Genomic DNA, 17,231 nt, shown 5'->3' on the forward strand with positions numbered 1-17,231 from the left:
TTTTGCATACAAAAAGTTTCAATGATTTCACAAAATGTATTCATTTCCGATAAGTTTCATGGTCCCAGCTTCTCAAGTGCTGAGAATATTTGCTGCCTTTCCTTTTAAATATTTGAAATAACTGTATTGTTAATCATTTTGAGGTTTTGGAGTGTTGGTTGGACAAAACAAGCGTGAAGAAGTTGTCACTTTGGCTCTGTTCAGTTGATCAGTAATCTCAGTAAATATGTATAAATAATCAAAGGATTAATCTCTAACAATAATTTTAAAATAATATGTAGTTCCAGTTCATACAAAATATTTAAAAAACATCACCTAAACAATGACTTAGTTTTGTACTTTTGCTTCGGATACTTTCCTGATTATACGCACTTTTACGTGAGTAAGATCTTGCATACTTTGAGTGCTTTTACTGTGCAGTACTTGTAGTACATTTATGTAAGTCAATCACTGCAGCTGAAACGGGTAAAGCCATTATGATTAGTGGTAATTAAAACCTAATAACAATCAACCATGTCACCACTGCTACCTGTGCCACAGCGATGGTCAGGAAAGTGCGTAAATGTTCCAGAGCCGACGTATTAGCGAAGTCCATTAGGGATCATTGTCCACGTCTACTGGTGGACATTTAGAATAAATCACAGTTCTTTTAGAGAGTAAATGTCAATTAATAATGAATTCATGTATGTGTTTGTGTTAACCGAGCATACACGATTACACAAATTTCCAGGACAGGATGAACTCACGATATAAACCAGAGTTATCCGTTAAATACTTCTAACCACAAACACATTCCAGCTGTTTTCATCTGGAGCCACACTGTCCTGATATGTGTGTGTAATGTTAAACCAGACCTGGCGAAGCTCAACAGAGCTCTATTAAACCCTGCCAGCCTCCCTGACATGATGCCGTTAAAATGTGACCTGTGTTGTAAGAGTGTGTGTGTGTGTGTGTGTGTGTGTGTGTGTGTGTGTGTGTGTGTGTGTGTGTGTGTGTGTGTGTGTGTGTGTGTGTGTGTGTGTGTGTGTGTGTGTGTGTGTGTGTGTGTTTTAATGCTCTCCTCCAACTCCTCGCTTTTAATATTCCAGCAGTGTTTCTTAGAATTAAAGTGTGGGAATCTGGAAAACACTACAAGTCACTCAGTTCAAAGAAAAACTAAATGAAGACTCTTATTCTAAAATAATGATGATGAGAACACTGAGCAGAGCTGACAGACGGAAATATGATCACACTGTATTTTCTCATCAAGTCAGAATTTAGACCCAAGATATAGTTTTAAGAATTTTTAGCCATTCTACTGGCATAATTGTATGAATACTAACATCTTTCTGTCAGCGGGTCCTTAATTGTCAAGAACCTAATCTCTATAAAGACATATCTGTGTAATGCAGAATCTGTTGGCAACAGAACCTAGATGTTGGTACTGGAAGCATTCTGGTTTTGGTTTGTAGTCTGTTTGTAGTCTGAGTGTCATTGATCAATCACATTTTAGTGTGATTGGTCACGATTAAACATCTGATGTCAATGATGCTATTATTTGCATTGTTGTAATGGTTTTAAACATTTAAGTGTAAACTGGTTAATTGTGTTGTGGATGCTGTCACTTAACTCTTAATATTGGTGCACTTGCAAGTTGCTGGTCTAAACAACAACCTGCAAAAAGTCCCTGGAGGCTAATTGTTGTTGGGCCGATAACCAATAGGTTGTACAGCACATGGTTCATAATTACATACCGGGATATCTATTGACATTCCTATCTGCCTCAGGTGTAGGCTACTTAATATTTGTGGCTATTTAGCAAATGTTAGCATGCTAGCACACTAAATTAAGATGGTGATCTTGGCCAACATCAGACATCACCTTGGTGGGTCAGGAGCATCTAAATCCCAAGTCCAGATGAATATTTCAGAGTAAATTAACCCCTCCAATGGAATTTTACAGAAAATGAAAGATTGAACAGACGTGTCTTTGGTTAGCGGCCCTGGCACAGTATGACATCACTGTGATGCGTTTTTCCCATCAGCATTTTTGTGAAAGCGAACAGCTGCAGCCACTGATCGCTCATCTGACACCTAAATGAAAAGAATCAGCCCCTCTGCCAGATCCTTTAAAAGCCAATTTCCATCCTGTCAGCTCTCATTAAAACACAGTCTCTGCAATGCCCAAAGATTAAGCCCCGCCCACTGACTCTGTCCTCACGAGAAAAGAAAATCTCAGTGTTTGAGCTGATTTCTTCAATGCCCTGTTTCATTGCCTTACTTTATTCAAACTTTGGCTGGTTTGAGCATCATACTGCTGTTTCAAACACCAACATATTATTTAGCAAAAAATTGGGGCGACTGTTGCCCATCGTCCATTAATCACATTGTTGATGTGAATGATGCTGACAGTCAGAATCTGGTTGTTACGGCAACTCCCGTTTGATGTTAAATTGATTTTAAATCAAATAAAAAAAATTGGGTCATTTCACAAGAATAGTTAACACACCATAATACACATCCCCATGCCTGCTTTGGAGGGCTTTTTTTTTTTTTGTATTATCTGCACACAGAAAAACCTGAGTCGAGCTCTTTTAAAAGATGAAGCTTCCACTCTACTAAAGAGACTAAAAATGGCAGCAGATAAAAGCATCACATCTATGTGGAGCAATGATCAAACAGAAACACATGAAAGAAGCAGAAATGGCATTTTCCCATCATGTTTACCACACTGTTTACGTTTGTTTGAGGCTTTTAATTACATTTTCTGCAATGGTTCAATGCACTGACATACCTCAGGTCCTTGGTGACCCGGCACCTTTATCAGGTAGGTTAAACCCTCACCACCACCAATATGTTCAAATAACATGTCTGTGTGCTTGTGTGTGTGTGTGTGTGTGTGTGTGTGTGTGTGTGTGTGTGTGTGTGTGTGTGTGTGTGTGTGTGTGTGTGTGTGTGTGTGTGTGTGTGTGTGTGTGTGTGTGTGTGTGTGTGTGTGTGTGTGTTATCAGAGCCCGTAGCTTCTCATAAAGGAACCCCGACCAAACCCAGTTCAACCTAACTGCTAATCCGTCACATGCTCAAAGTTACTGCAACACAGCTCTTACTTTGCTTGGGCTGATAGCATCTCGTGGGAGTTTTTAAACAGAATTGGTTCTGATTCTGGGGAAATACAATATTTTTTGCATCCATCAGCTTGTGGAAGTTGTGACACCCTTTTTCTCCAGCCATCGCCACAACGGTTTCAAAGGTGTTCAAGTTTTCCAGAATTGTGCACGTATGACTCCCAAGTTAGAAACTTGGCTTTGAAAACCAATTGCATTTTAACAGAAGGGGTGAGACAGCAAACTGTAAGATGATGATTCCCTCATCAGTCCTCAACCCTCTTATGACTGCTAATTGGACATAATTTGACATAAAAAAAAAAAAAGAAAAAGTTGTGAAAAAAGTATTGGCATTTACAATATTTTCCCTGAAAAATAAAAGTCACTAAAAAAATTCTAATCTCACAGTCTCATTATCTTATTTTATTTTGATATCTTTTTTTCCATTTAGATGTGCTTTTCAATGTCAGTCCTCTGATTTTTCCTCATGTTTGTCTTTTTTCTGTGTCTGTATTTTTTTTACACTAAGTTTTCAATGTAACAGGTTTCAATACCAAATGTTTCATGTTTCAGTTCCAAATTTCTATCACTATTTGGGCATAGAGAGGAGATTGAGGGGAGGGGCAAATGAAGAGCAATGAAGCGCAACCATTTGACAAGGTGTGATATACCTAATTCTTTTTCAGATCTTCTGAACACTTGGATGGATTAAGCTTCTTTAAGCGTCCAGTTTTATTTGTGCTCTCAGATTTAAATTTGTCAGTATGTGCCTGCTGGCTATGAATAATCCTGCAGAGCTGCATTACCCTTTCACTGAGTTGGTTAACAGAGAAGGAAAGACATTCAGTATCTTTTAACCCTCCCGTTTGTCCTCGGGTCAAAATGACCCGCAGCTGTGTTCAACCAAGTTCTATTTTATTTCTATATTTTTATATTTTTTGGGATCATTGGTCATCATTCTTTAAAGAAACCCTCACAGGGTCACCAATGATCCCAAAAAATATGAAAATAAAATAGAACTTGGTTGAACACATCTGCGGGTCATTTTGACCCGAGGACAACACGAGGGTTAAGAACCATAATTCCAAATTTAGAATCAGTGGGAAACTCCTCATTACTGGAAAGAGAAAACAAAAATGTACCTTTGTTATAGCAACTGTCGGGGAAAAAATTTCCGCTTTAATTTAAAAAAAATTTTTGCCCATTTAGTGAAATGTAAAAAAGCAGAAACTGAAGGAATCAGCCGACTTAAAAAAAGTTGAAGGTCAATGTGACTTTCAGACTCATTCCCAGTGTAAGAAAGTACTTGATGAAGTTATTTATGTTGTCTTTCTCTGAATTTGGCAGATTGTTCAGGAACAACTCTTTGTTGTTGATCAGCAGGTAAGTGCAGGTAACTTGCTTTGAAAGATTAAGCACCCAAACATATTTTCAAATGTAAATGTCTGCGTATAAACAGTACATACTGATGTACAGTCATGTATAAACCACATGAACACCAGCAAGCATATGTTGTACTTTACATCCTTTAAAACCTTCCACCATCCCACACAGCAATCTCACAAAGCTGCGCGAAGTTTGACGGCAGAAGTTGAAATTTCATTAAATTTGATGTGAAACTTCACTAATCCAAAATGAAAATAATTAAGAGTTGCAATCTCTCAATACGGAACTATCTGGGGCTAACTGGTTAGCAACTGTGCAACACAATACAGTACACATCTTTGACATCTAACGTCAGCACTGCTATTTCCTCACAATCTGTGGAAAATTTCAGTTCATTTTTTAATGTCTGACATGAAAACTAATACATATCGCACCTTTAAAGAAAGCAACAGCATCACAGAAATCAAACAAACCTTTTGCACACAAGAAACAGGCCAAAAACTCCAGAAAAGAGAACATTTGCTGATCATGCTTTGTGAGATTAAGGTGTTAAAGGCAGAGCTGAAGTCCAAGAAGAGCAGTCTAACACAAGAGCCCTTTCCCAGTGAGTGAGGGCCAGGTGAACTGTGAACCACAGATGAGATGGCAACTGCAGTTAAGAGGTTTCTAGTGTTGGTCAACTGTAACGTTGATGACATTCTTCATATGTGTAAAGCACTTCATCATCATCATCATCATCATCCTGTCCATCAGCAGCTCTGACAGTTGGTGTGCGGAGTCCCTAAGGAGCAGGCTGAGATGCTGTCTGAGCCTGCAGCCATGTGGGGGTTAACTTTATGTACCAGCGTTTACTGTGATCACACTGAGGAGCAGCTCACCTGGTGATTGGGTGAACCTGGAGCCATAGTATTTGGAATCCTCAAAAAAAGCATAAAAGGAAGAGGAAGCAACAGGAAGAGAGTTCCTTGGACTTTCTGCATCTCTTCTGGTGTTGGCAGCACTTAACCTTTTAAAAACACACCTATTTTTTAGGCCTCTGCTTGAAAACTGCATACCCATAATATAAATAGCATATCTCTGCAACCACAATAAACAATTATAAAACAAATAAATTGTAATAATAAAGGGAAGACTTGTGAGATTTGTTCAGATGTGTAAATATCAGTATATATGTCCATATTTTAATAATAGGTTTGCTAAGTCTTCTTCCTGGCCCCGTGTTTGGGGGCCTCGAGGGCTTAAAAGGTTAACCCTCGTGTTGTCCTTGGATCAAAATGACCCGCACATGTGTTCAAACAAGTTCTATTTTATTTTCATATTTTTTGGGATCATTGGTGACCCTGTGAGGGTTTCTTTAATGAATGATGACCAATGATCCCAAAAAATATAAAAATATAGAAATAAAATAGAACTTGGTTGAACACAGCTGCGGGTCATTTTGACCCGAGGACAACAGGAGGGTTAAACTTGAGGTATTTGAAATGTGCTATGTGAATAAAATTGACTCGATTTTGAGCAGTCCATAAAGCCCTTGATGCCCCTTCACATGCTCAAGAGGCCACTAATGAAGTGACCCTGAATTTTGAGAGTAGCGTTAGCCTTCTTTCTACCCACAGTGAGGTTTCTCTTTGCTGCTCTGAATGCAGATGTGTTACCATTGCTGTACATACTGATTTTCAGATAGAGGACTTATGCTATTAGCCAGGGTTTCCGGTTGGAGTGAATGGTAATTGTTCCGATGATGGTAACATGATCCACACAACTAATGTGGATGATACATACTCCTCGACACATCTCTGAGCTTCTGACGGTCAGTACATTCAAAACACTCGGCAGTGTTATTGGGCCACGCAGTGATGGTTTTTGTTGTTGGCTTTTTGGACATCAGCAAAGTGTGGTATATATATGACCTTTATTTAACCAGGTAAAATCAATTGAGAACCAATTCTCATTTACAATGATGACCTGTCAGCACAATCCACACAGTGACACAAACAGCACAGATACAAAACAGTATGACAAACACATGAGGAAAAGGCTAAAGACAACATGGGTAAATGAATAAACACTATGTACCAAAATAAACAATACAATTAATAAAAAATAAATAAATAAAATGAGAAAGGCAGATTACTGGATTTTCTTTATAAAAATGAGAGAAAGAGAGAGAGAGAGAGAGAGAGAGAGAGAGAGAGAGAGAGAGAGAGAAAAGCAAGGGCTGGTCAGCAGGTACAGCAGTCAACTATGATTTGTTGCAGCTTTAGTTTGAACATGTTGAGAGAGGTGAGAGCTGTTAGTTTGAGTGTGTTTTGAAGTGAGTTCCAGTCGTTTGCAGAGGCAAAATGAAAGGCGTTATGACCAAACACAGTACGGACTTTTGGAACGATGAGCCTCATGAAGTCACTTGATCTTAAATGGCGATTGCTGTCCGAGATGTGCAGAAGATTTGAGAGGTAGCAAGGGGTCATTCCCAAAAGGGATTTGTAGACCACGAGCAGCCAGTGTTGTAGCCGCCTGGTGTGAAGGGAGGGCCAGTCCACCAGTCTGTAGAGATCACAGTGGTGGGTGGTGAAGGGGGCACCTGTGGCAAAACGGATTGCTGAGTGGTGGAGTGTGTCCAGTTTTCTGAGGGTGGTCTTAGATGCCATTTTATAAATTATATCGCCGTAGTCAAATAGAGGAAGGATGGTCATTTTCACAAGGGTGAGTTTGGCAGAGTGTGTGAAGGAGGCCTTGTTTCGATACAGGAAACCCAGTCTAGCTTTGACTTTAGCTAGAAGGTTATTGATATGTATATTAAATGAGAGAGATGAGTCCAGCCAGAAGCCAAGGTATTTGTAGGAGCTGACAAACTCCAGCTCTGAGCCATCAGCACTGTAGATGTTGGGGGGGCTGGGGATGATGAGGTTTTTCCGGTCAAACAGCATACATTTGGTTTTTTTGGAGTTGAGGAGCAGATGGAGGTTGTGGAAAGACTGTTGGATGGAGGTGAGGCTTAGTTGAAGAGTGGATACAGCAGAGTGGAGTGAATGACCAGCTGAATATAAGATGGTATCATCAGCATACAGATGAATCCTGGAATTTCCTGCAGCTTTGGCTACATCGTTAATATAAATGGAGAACAAAATAGGGCCTAAGATGGAGCCTTGAGGCACACCTTTAGAGATGGTAAGAGGTTCAGACATGATGTGGTATGCTTGGACCAGCATGAGGATGCGGTCAGAGAGGCTAAGGCCTGGAACACACCTGCCTGCGTGGTGTGTGCATTACCTGTTTCTGTGTTGCGTCATTTCATCTGGGCTTCCAATTCTAATGCCCGCTGAGATACACGCCTCTCGTGTCTCAACGCTTTGCATGAGCGTTGCGTCATTTATAAAATAGAACCAATGTCTATGTTTCACATGTTTACGTGGTTCCCAGCTAAAACAAAGGAAATAGGGAAACGATCTGTGATCACATGTGCACTGTATCATAATAGCAAAAAGGCTCTAACTATATCATGACGATACTCCCCCAGGTGAAGGGCAGGGTTTTCCCCGCTGCTCTTTCTCGCTGTGAGTGACGGTGTGTCTCCTGTGTGTCTCGCTTTGTACAAAAATCATGTGACTGCTTTTTGGTTACAACTCATCTCAAGTCGGACCTCAGAAATACTATACTGATGGCCATTATCAAAGAGAAAGTCATTGATTCGATGGTAGGACCCGCAGCTGCAGCACCGCAGGTGACACACAGCCGGTGTGGATTCACAACCAAGTTGAAAGGTAACGCACACGCCATGCAGGCAGTGTGGTCCAGGCCTAAGAGGGGATACGTCTGTATATCCCTCGTCCGTTTATGTGCACGTTTTTGCTCCTCACGTGGAAGTGCTGGTTAAACTTTGATAAAATGTTTGTCAGGTTGGCGCGATTTAAATCCCTTGCCTGCACAGAGTGCCTTTTGAATGCTTGTTTTGAAGTAAACGGATGTTGTCACGAAGCTCCTGGAACAGGATATTAGCATTAGTACTTGGTGGAATGTAAATAGGTTCCCACTCGGAGAAAAACAAAATAGTTCCTTGGCTAACAGACTGGCCCGCTCCACTTCCTCTTGCCTTTGAGCCATTGTGGTCTGCCACACCAGTCTGCTGCTGCAGGGCATTGTGTCCTCACAAGCTGCAGTCTGCTGGCAACTTGTTAGTAATGACAAGGTTCGGTTGGATTGGAGCCTCCCTTCTTGGCTCAGCGCTGGCTGTGTTTTCTGCTCACTTACTCACATAGAGAAAACCTCCCAACACTCTTAACACCATAACTGAGAGTCAGATATGCCGCAACACTGCTGCACACCACCATCTTGATACCACTCACAACGACTGAAGCAGAAGCAAATTTTTGGTTTCGCTTTGTTTAACACCAAAATGAACACCTTAGATCTGGGAAACAAAATAATAATTTGGTAATGCTCATGAATGTTGTGTTCAAGTTGTAGATATATAAATTGTATTGTAAATGGGGAGGCACACTGGTTCAGTGGTTAGCACTGTTGCCTCACAGCAAGTAGACTCTGGGGCCTTTCTGTGTGGAGTTTTGAAATAGAAACGCCAGTCCACTACAGCGAAATGTGAAATAGCCACACTTTGGGTGTGTAGCTGTGAAACACACGTTTAGAAAACGTGAAACTTACACGCACATAAATGTCATGCGACCAAGGTCCAGCAATAGAGGCAATAAAAGAGGGGGGATTCAATGCATTAGTCACAGACTGACATGCAGGACCATGAGGTTCGAGTCAAGGAGGTGGCAATATATTTGTTGAGTTGTTTTTTGTTTCATAAGCCCAACCATGATCTTTCTCTTAACCTCAAGCACATGTTTTAGCTATAAGTTACATTTTCCTGTAAATCCCATGCCCGTATGATTGCAGTAGGTTTAATTTTTGTCCACTACAGGAAAATGTGTAACTTTCCCGCTTAGACAGCGCAGAGTGTAGCTATTTCACAATTTTGCTGTAGTGGGCCAGCGTGTCTATTTCACGTTTTGTCGTGATACTGGGTTTGCCTGCGAGGGTTTTCTCCCACAGTTAAAAGACATGCAAAAGCTAAGTTGATGTGTGAATTGAAATTGGCTGCAGGTGTGAATGGGTGTCTGTCATTCTGTGATGGTAGGACTGATGACTTGCTCATGGTGTCCGCACTCAGTACACTGAAAAGTCCTTCGGAGAACAACCAACAATTGCTGTTTCCTTTCCATTCTGCATGAATATTGAAATTAACTTATTCATCACACTTAAACTTAAATATTCCCACATACAAAGGTAACTGCCATGACAGTTTGAGTGACTTGAAAATTGTACCTAATAAAACGGCTGGCTCATACAGCAAACTAACTCCAGTTTTCATCTTATCGCTGTGCACTCAAAGCTGTGTGTGCTGGTCACATTCAGTCTGCAGGACGAGCCCTCATAATAAACGGCCACCGGATCGGCCTCACAGCCTGGAGCTCTAACGGATGCGGGAAGGCATGAAAAATGGAGCAGCTTCCCCTAAAACTCTCATCCAACATGTAACATGTGATGAGATGCACACATACACTTTATCAAATATGTGCAGGCTTCTCAGAGCACAGTAATGCCATTTTCCATTTGCCTGAATTAAGTTGCACACTACATACATGAGTGTGTATAGGTCATGAGGGTGGGGAGGTGGCGTTCAGCTTGAATAATTGAAGCTCAGGAGCTTCACATTTACAGGATGTGATGTAGGTACATTTTCATATTTTCATACTCTATACACAGACACATGCAGTCACACACAGTAGCATGATACCATATATTGGACACTGTGGAAGTATATGCTCATGTTAAGACTGTTCTTTGTTTCCAATGTGTCATTACACACATTGCTGACTGTAGCTTTTAATTTCAAGCCTATTTATCTATTTCCATAAAACACTTGGTTGACCATGTGGAATGCTGATTCTAATTATACCATGCCCTTAAAAACCTTCACCAGAGCTGTCACAGCGGTTGTTGAGGGTTGTTTCATACCACAAAAAGAAAAGTGGGAAATAGTACAGTAAGGTTTTAACATAAAGATGCCCACATGATTTCTTTTTTTGGTCTGATACCAGTCAAAGTTCTTAAGTATTACTTGTGCTCTTATAAAACACAGCTGCCCAATATGCAGTGAGGCATCAGAATGAAAATGAGACACTACAGAACTCTGTCAATCCCAAAAGAAGAATTGTATTTTCCATGGGCTATTTGATACAAATATTGAAGCTCCTGGTTCAAAACTGTGAAGTTGATCGTCTTGGATCCACACATGTACCCTCAGGAAATTAGGGTTGCAAGGCTATATCACACTCTGTCAAAAACAAAATATTTCTTTTGAGCGTTAAACTTCAAGTTGTATTGACCAAACATGAACAGCAAATGGTAAATCTCCCCCCTGTCGGCAGTGTCATCCCGATCATAGATGAGCCCAATGAGGGTGGTATCAGCTTCATCTGCTGTCTATTGTCAAACAGGAAGTCTGTGATCCACCTGCAGGCACATGTAACTTGTCCGATAGCAGAGCCGGGATAACTGTGTAAAGTCCACAAACGAAATCCTGGAGTAGGGTCTATAAAGTCCAGGTGTTGGAAGATGAGGTGGAGGGCCATGTTTACTGCATCATCCACAGACCAGTTGGCTCTGTAGGTGAATAGAGGAGAGTCCAGGACTGGAATGGACTGGGGACAGCACCGAGGTCAAAGTGACAGATCTCTTGTCTGTAAGTTCAGTGGACTTCATAAAAGTGTAAAAAAAAAAAAAACTACTGAGAGGATGAATCTCACTGTTGGTACCCTTGTGGTGTTACAGAAGTATTACAGAGTGAAGCTCCTTCATCCACAAAGGATCTGTGACTGAGTACAGACAGCAGCTTGCAGAGAGCACCTTAACTTGAATACAGATAAATTGAATGTTGATGTGCTATTACTTATTCACAGCATTACCTTTATCTAGTGACAGCTGAAATGATCTGCTGTTGCAAACATGCTGTTGTTATTTGAACTGGCAAAAGTAATTCAAAATAAAAGTGTTCTGCTTATTTATGTTATAGATAGAGAGAGGAAGAAATAAAAAGTAGGAAGCGATAATGAATTCAATGCAAGATTCTGGACACTGATTCTTCGGATCAGTGTGGGACATTGAAAGTCACTGCTGTTGATATGAAGTGTGGACAATGTAACTGTACATGTCCCTCTGAGCAAGGTGACATTCAGGAGTCTCCACTCTGCAGTGAATCAATCAGCTTTGGTCTCCTTCGCTCAGCCACAACCAGCCACTTCACAACAAAGGCCCTCCGCTTCATGCCTCCTCCCTGCTGCTGTAATCCTGTTACTGCACCTCTGCTGCACCGTCACCCGGGAGGGGGGGGGGGGGCTTTACCATCCGACATGCAGGATGGAAGGTCACGGAGTCTTCCGGAGAAGCCTCGGCTGGTGTTATCAGGCGGGAAGGGAGGCGTCTCTGCTGACCAACAGTCGACATATCGGAAGAGGTTCTGATTGCAGCTTCACCTCGTATTAACCAGAAGCTGAACTATCAGCTGGATGCTCTGCTCGCCTGTCGACATCTTATTTATTTTCAGAATATGTTGATAAATCCCTCGTTTACCAACGGACACCCAACCTTCTCAGCGCTCACTACTCCGTAATACAGTTTTACATATACTGGAGCAGCATTGAGGAAAAGCTGAGAATAAATGTTACAAAGAACAGGAAGAAGTTTTGACTGACTAATGATTCTAGACTTTTATACTAAAGTGAACTTCCTGTTGTTTTTAAAAGAGTTGCATACTCCTGACCCTCTGACATTATGACAACCCAACCAAATCATTTAAAAGTAGAGAAAACAAATCTGCCAGATCCGGTTCCAGTTTATTGTGAGTCATATTTATGAGATCGAGATTGGAATCTTGTAATTATGAGATAATCATCGGACATAAAGTCATGATTTAAAGAAAAGAGGTGCATGTCGGACACAAAATAGTCTCATTTGGTCTTGTGATTTTTTGGCATCTCTGCTAATAAGAACATTAAGAACACACTCTATGACCAAAAGTATGGACAGTTTAACATTGCTGCCCCGCGCGTTCGCTGAGTGTGTTTGGACTACAACTACAGACCTGGTTTTTAGAAAGGAGGACGGGTACGACAGTTACAACAGCGCCAGCCGCAGTCTCTGTAGACGACATGGCAGCTGCAGTCGATCCCTTTGAGACACGTCGGGGGGAACATAGAGACGATTCTGCCTGCAGATGATTAATGTCCGGGTCAGAACATTTGTTGAAGGTTAGGTGAGGACTGAGGCGGGTGAGGACTGAGTCAGCTGTCCTAACTGGCCGCTGTAACATCTGTGGACAGGGGACAGAGCGTCGACTTGTTCGCCGGTCTCCCAGCAGGCCGTAGATGAAGCTTCATTTGACTCCCCCGAGCTTCCCTCGCCTCAGTTTTCCCTCCAGTTTACACGCTCCATTACATCCCAGAAGCATTTATCATCCGCAGAATTCAGCAGTGTAATTTAAAATGTCTCATTTTCAAAATTGGTCTTTGGCGTCAGTGGAATTTAAAAAAAAGCTGATGTCATTTCTCCTGCGGTCACTTTGAAGACAAGTGCCGTGATAACTAGCACTAAAACATAAAAACATAACACAACATTATATGGTTGAGGAGACGCAATGATTCCCCCCTCTTTGGTGTGAGCTGAACAGGATGTGATTCATTTTACTGCTGTTGGACCAGCCCGAGATATAACCTCTTGAGGTTTCATTTCGAAATCTCCCCAGAAGGACACCGAGAACCAGGAGCTCAGTAACGCCACAAATCAAGAGAATGAGAACAATGTTGAAATATTACGTCAGTCTTTTCGAGTTGAAACACAGTTCCAACAAATCGCAGCAGGAAGGCATGCGGAGAAGCCTGCAGTCGTTTCTCTTTGTAGTGAGTAACAGTAAAAATCTGACCAAAACCATCATTTTAAACTGTTGTTTCTTCTTCATTTCATACTTCAATCATTTAAAATTTGTGAGAACTATGGATTATGAATGAAGGGAACGGAAGAAAGTGAAGAATGAGGAAAGAGAGTGAGAATAGAAAGTAAGTAATCAGGGAAAAGAACACCAAAATGGAAATAACTGAAATGAAATCAGAAACACATACAAGGATGGAAGTAAGGTGAGTTGGAAGGAATCAAGGAATACAATGAAGGAAAGACAAAAGTTATGTAAAAAAAAAATCAAAATGAATCAAAAAGATTATATATGAAGCAAAGAAGAAAGAAATGGATGGAAAAAGTAATGAAGCAAAGGTTGGGCAGAAATAAAATAATGCTTTGAAGGGAAAAACAGAGCAAATTAATTGAAATAAAAAAAGAAAAAAACAAATGAACTGTTGGATGAAAGGAGGAAAAAAGGGAAAAAAGAAATCAATAGTGGAAAAGGTTAAGAAATAAGGGTAGAAAGGAGGAATACTAGCAGTGTAAGAAAAGAAAATACAAAAAGATGGAAGGAAAATAATGCGACAAATAGAAAAGGGAATAAATAAACATGTAAGGAAGGAAAAGAGATAAGATGCAATGCAGCACCTGGAAAGAGGGAAGAAGGAAGAATTGCAAAATAGGAAGCAAAGAAAAATGGATGCACAGAAGGACAGGTGTGGGTGATAGAAGAGGAAGGGAATAAAGAAAGAAAGCAATGCAAGAATGGCAAAGGGAAGAAATGAAAGCAAGGGGAAATTAAATTTAGGAAGGAAGGAAGAAAGGAAAGTAAGTGAAAAAGGAGGAAGATAATTAAATGGAATGGATAAAGGTAGGAAAGGAAAACGAAAATCAAAAAAATAAATAAATAATGGTAAGTAAATTATTTAATTCACCTTCTATTCCAAAAAAAAGGAAGAAAGGAAAGAATGAGAAAGAGGACGCAATTAAATGAAGGACATGAGGAAAAAAGAAAGAAAGAAAGAAAGAAAGAAAGAAAGAAAGAAAGAAAGAAAGAAAGAATAGAAAGAAAGAAAGAAAGAAAGAAAGAAAGAAAGAAAGAAAGAAAGAAAGAAAGAATAGAAAAAGTGAATGCAACAAACAGAAAAGGAACAAGATAGGATAGAAAATAAATAATTATCTTATGAAAACAAAGAAAAGGAAGGAGAAAAATGGAGGAAAGACTGGCAGTTAAGGAAGGTTTCCATCCTCTGCAGCAGATTTCCTCCTTCCTTTACAGAAGGTCAGCGAGCGGCCCGGCTGAGCGAGGGTTGTTTAGCTGCCAGCTTTAAAACAGAAAATATGTTTCTTTCATTGGGCCATGCATTAATGGGAGTTGATGGCATGCACATATGGAGATACTCCACATTAATAAATAACTGTGTGGGTGAGGGTCCAGGAGCTGCCGGTTGCCCAATTAAAATCAAGAAATGGTTAAATCCAACCAGAGTGCAAGCGTGGTGGGTTCTTTTTTTTCTTCTTTTTTTTATCACAGCTGCTGTCAGATCAGTAAAAGTCCTTGCCGTTATTCTGTGTAGAGCTGAGTATATAAAAAAAAAAAAATTGCAAAGGAGAGCCTGCAAATTGTAGGCAAATCGTGGGTTTAAGTTCCTAAAGCGAAAATGATGCTGACTGTGAGACAGACGGAGGAACGTGAAAGAGCAATAGATAACAAGGAGATCGGATCAAAGTGCAGGAAATAATTAATAGGAAAGTTTAAGAAAGCCAAAAAGAGAGAGAAATCAAGGGAAGGACAAAAAAAGGTATGGAAAGTTTGGAAAAATTAACAAGTTAATGCAGAGAAGTGAACTTTTCAATTTCAATTCAATTTTATTTATAGCACCACAACAAAGGTTATTTCATGGCACTTAACACTAACGTTAAAGTCTTTACAGCAAGACTTTACAATATTATACAGAGAAACCCAACAATTCATCAATTCCCACATAAACTAGGAGGGAAAAAAAAAAAACCTCCTCTTTAAGGGAGAAAAACTTCCAACCGAGGGAAGGAAAAACTCCCTCTGAACAGGAAGAAACCTCCGACAGAACCAGGCTCAGAGGTGGGCGGCCATCTGCCTCGACCGGTTGGGGTGAGAGGAGAGCAGAGAAAGAAAAGGACAGCATAGAGATCCAAAAAGGAAAGGAAGAAAGGTCTGCAAAGGATGGAAAGAGAAAAAAAAACAATGCAGAAGTTGTAAGGCAGTTTCAACAGTTATGGTGAGGTCTAATGTCATATTTATTTTTTGTTTTAAGCTATGAACCTCATCGCAAATCCCCGTAAAATCCTCAATACTTTTATTTTGTGAAAAAAAAAATTTTTAAATTTTTTTTTAATTTTTTTTATGTTAAGTTACTTTAAAGCTGCATTTAAGTGAATGATTTAGCAAATATTTTATACACAGGAGCTAAACCTTTATTAATTTTGAATGTATAAATGTGTGAATTAGAAGGCACTTGAGTTGAGGCATTAGTGCTGGGTTAGTCACTAAAATGCTGCAAACTGCTTGTGTTTTATGTAAATTCTTTTGGCAAGGTAAAACCCTAAAACAAAATTTTATCACGGTGGTGATTTTTTTTTCTGGATTGCTTTTGCCTTCCTTCTGATCCACAGGAACTGTTGCTGTGTTGGTCCGATTCACTTATAATACACTGCCAGATACACAAAGGAGAGATGATGTGACACATAATGAGTTGCATTAAGCCCTCCTTACTTCATTGAACTTTCTCATCTCTGATCGTATCCAGTCACCGTCTGTGAGCACAGCAGCAGCAGCTCTGCCTGCCTCCGATGGTTGAGGTTGTGGCTGGATGTGGTTATTGTTCGAATGTCGACTGCTGCTGCTGCTGCTGCTGCTCGGTTTCTATCTACGTTGCTATGGATACGTCCAGCTGTTTCTTATTGTACCTGCAGCGCTTCTATGACTGTTAGATCACTAACACACCACATGACTAAAGAACTTCAACACAACACTCAAGACAGAGCAGCCATGACTGCACACACACAACCACTTGTACAGTTATTGCGTTAAAACTCTGTGTCCTGCTAGCATGAGCTGCAAAGCACAGCTTGTAAGTCATTCAGTGGGCAAAGAGAAAAGGTGAATCTGCCGCTGCACTGTAAGCACTCATGAGGAGACGCGGATGCATGTAAACAAAGAACCCCAACAGACCTGAGATTCAGCTGTTACCGAATTTGTTCTGATAATAAAGTTTACTGTTATTATCGCCCATACCTCATACTTCTTGCTCTTAGTTTTGACATGAGTTTTAACATTCATATTGCGCCAACTGTTTCCGGCTCTGACTTTTCTCTTAACTGTCAGAAATCAAGTGTCTGAGAAGCAGCTCTGTATTGAGTGCTGTTTAACCTGCAGTGAGACGCTCGGCCTCCTGGGAAACGTGTCCCGTTCCTCTCCCACACCATCCATCATGGCCGCCGAGGGAAGGCGGCGAGCCATTTGGTCCCAGGAGGAAAAGCGTCCGGCGCTGCAGGTTTTCTCCTTTAAATCCACACAGAGCAGAAGGACGTGGGTTCCTTGCGATAAATAAACGTTTTGTGTGAAATAAATCAGCGGGGAGAGTTTCATCATTCAGTGTCGGAGGAACATGCAGGATCCAGACGGTGAATCCGTTCTTAATCTATCAGCTGGAAAAATACCAAAACAAGGTTTAATTTAGTGTCATCAATCATTTCAGGGGAGAATCACTTCACTTTTACTTACTTCACAATTATTTTTATTTATACAGATGTATTCGCATAAGGGTGC

This window comes from Brachyistius frenatus, unplaced genomic scaffold (assembly GCF_029030835.1).
Source record: "Brachyistius frenatus isolate BFR_SWC_R1_liver_20210118 unplaced genomic scaffold, ASM2903083v1 Contig_208, whole genome shotgun sequence".
Classification (NCBI taxonomy): Eukaryota; Metazoa; Chordata; class Actinopteri; family Embiotocidae; genus Brachyistius; species Brachyistius frenatus.